The sequence below is a fragment of the Galeopterus variegatus genome, unplaced genomic scaffold (genome assembly GCF_000696425.1).
Source record: "Galeopterus variegatus unplaced genomic scaffold, G_variegatus-3.0.2 Scaffold45148, whole genome shotgun sequence".
Taxonomy (NCBI): Eukaryota; Metazoa; Chordata; class Mammalia; order Dermoptera; family Cynocephalidae; genus Galeopterus; species Galeopterus variegatus.
This window is the reverse complement of record NW_007771259.1, coordinates 2,831-4,815: the sequence shown is the minus strand read 5'-3', so window position 1 is coordinate 4,815 and position 1,985 is coordinate 2,831. Positions and strand designations below refer to the sequence as shown.

Sequence of the window (1,985 nt, the reverse complement as noted above, 5' to 3'; positions counted from 1 at the left end):
TCCAGAGCTTCTATTTCAGGTGTACCCCAAACAAGGCACTGGGAACACATCTTTTACAGTACGTGCCCCATTTATGAGGGCAGCAATCAGACCTACCGCCTCACATTAGAAAGACAGTACATGGACACACCCTGATGCGTCTCTGTCGCACACTGTGATATGAGTTGGTTTAGCAAAACTATAAGCTCTCTGAAGTCAAGAGAACGCCTCTTATTTCTTCTAGAGAGTCTTTGTCTATTGCCCAGTAGGTTATATAAAGTAGGCGTTCTCTCTCTGGTTTTAACTGAAGGCTGATGGATGGGGCCTGCTTAGGAAAAAGCCATTTCCCTGGGAACAGGGCCCTGTAAGCAGCTCGTGGGTGACAGGGTGAGAGAGAGAGTGTTTGTGTGTATCATTTACAGGCTAGTCAGCTCCACCCAGTGTATCCTGGGTGACAGTCACTTTCCAGCTGTATTCCTGGGCAGGAGGCAGCATGTGCCCGGAGGAAGCCCTGGGACCTCCAGCCCTACAGAAGACCAGAGCTGGGCCTCTGGGAAGGGCCTGCTGAGCTAAGCCAGGGTCCACACAGCAGGGCTGCTGGGAGAACACTGGAGGCCGGGGTGCTGCCTGCCTGCTGTCTCCCCACAGATCCCACAGAGGGAAGTGTGCATGAGGCTAGAGGCCTTCCTCGCCCACTCCAGGAGGAAGGGAAGGCTGTGCGATTATCCCTGCTTTAACAAATCCTGTTTCCAAGAGCAGGCTTCCCCCGGGCTCCCCCTGCTGGCAGATCAGGGCACAGTGGGGCAAGTAGGCTGACCTAGCAGTGGAAATTCAGGCTAGACTCAAAGTTTACAGCCCCAGTCTTAGAACCTGAAGGGCTCATGAGGAACACCTGTGGTGCTTTCGGAACACACGCATTTCCAGGCCTGATGAACAGAGACTCTGATCCACTTGGTCCACCTGGTCTTGGGCAGACCCGGTAAATGCATGTCAGTGCATTTAATAAGCACCTCAGGGATCTGATCTAGGCCATCCCAGCCCTGCTGCAGCTAGTCAGAGCCAGATGACAATGCCTCGATTTCCTTCTGCCACCCACTTTAAGGTTTAATAACCCTCTTGGACAGGACACTTCCTTTCCTTTAGCTAATACTCATTACTACTACTGTTGGGGCTCAGAAAACAATATCCCAAAGTGAAGGCCTCAGGAGCAGCCTCAAAAGCAGTTTTCTCTGAACCACTCCTGCTCTCCAGTTTTCCAGCTTCATTCTCCCCTGAGACAAGCCACAGAAACTAGAATCCCTCTTCCCCAAAGCAGGCCATAGAAACCAGAACCCCTTTCCCCAAAGCCAGCCATAAAGACTAAAATTATACTCTAAACTTCCCCCCACCTTTCTGTCTTGCAGCGGGCCATAAAGAAACTCTCTGCCCTGCCTTGTCCGATGACTGGTCATAAGATCCCCATTCCAGAGAAAATCCTACCCCACACCCTGGAGGAATGAATGCTACACAGAGCAAGAAGAATCTAAACAGACAGGCCTTGCTGGCTTCCCTCACTCAGTCTGTGAGCATTAGCTCATACTTTTCTTGTCCAATCACATTTCTACATGGCTATGTCCGCTTCATAGAACCTAAGCATAAAAGTAGAGTTTTCCCCATTTCTTTGCGTCTTCATTCTCAAGGCTCCCATGTCACATAAAACTATGACCAAATAAAATTTGTTATGCCTTTTCTTCAGATTAATCTGTTTATCAGATAACTTGTCAGAGAACCTTCAGGGGGCCAAAGGGGATGTCTTCCTTTGGTCCCTATACTACGAATTAAAACCCAACTTGTTTTATTTAAACTTGGGGTGGGGTAGGCATTAAATAACCACAGCCTACCCACCGGTCGCAGAAACCTGGGCCTGCAATTTCCCCCTTGAAAACTGGGGTTACATTTTGAAAAAGCAAAAGAAGGGGATACTGTGAGTACTGATGAAAAGCAGAGGTTTTGAGACCACCATTCAG

The 1,985-nt window shown here is 49.3% G+C and overlaps 1 protein-coding gene across 1 annotated transcript in view; it reads right to left on the bottom strand.

Annotated features, from left to right (window-relative positions):
• The window catches only part of LOC103584136 (N-lysine methyltransferase SMYD2), a gene marked incomplete at both ends in the record, with an annotated part of 4,832 nt that overhangs the window by 495 nt on the left and 2,352 nt on the right, over positions 1-1,985 (bottom strand). The gene's annotated exons all lie outside the window — the stretch shown is intronic.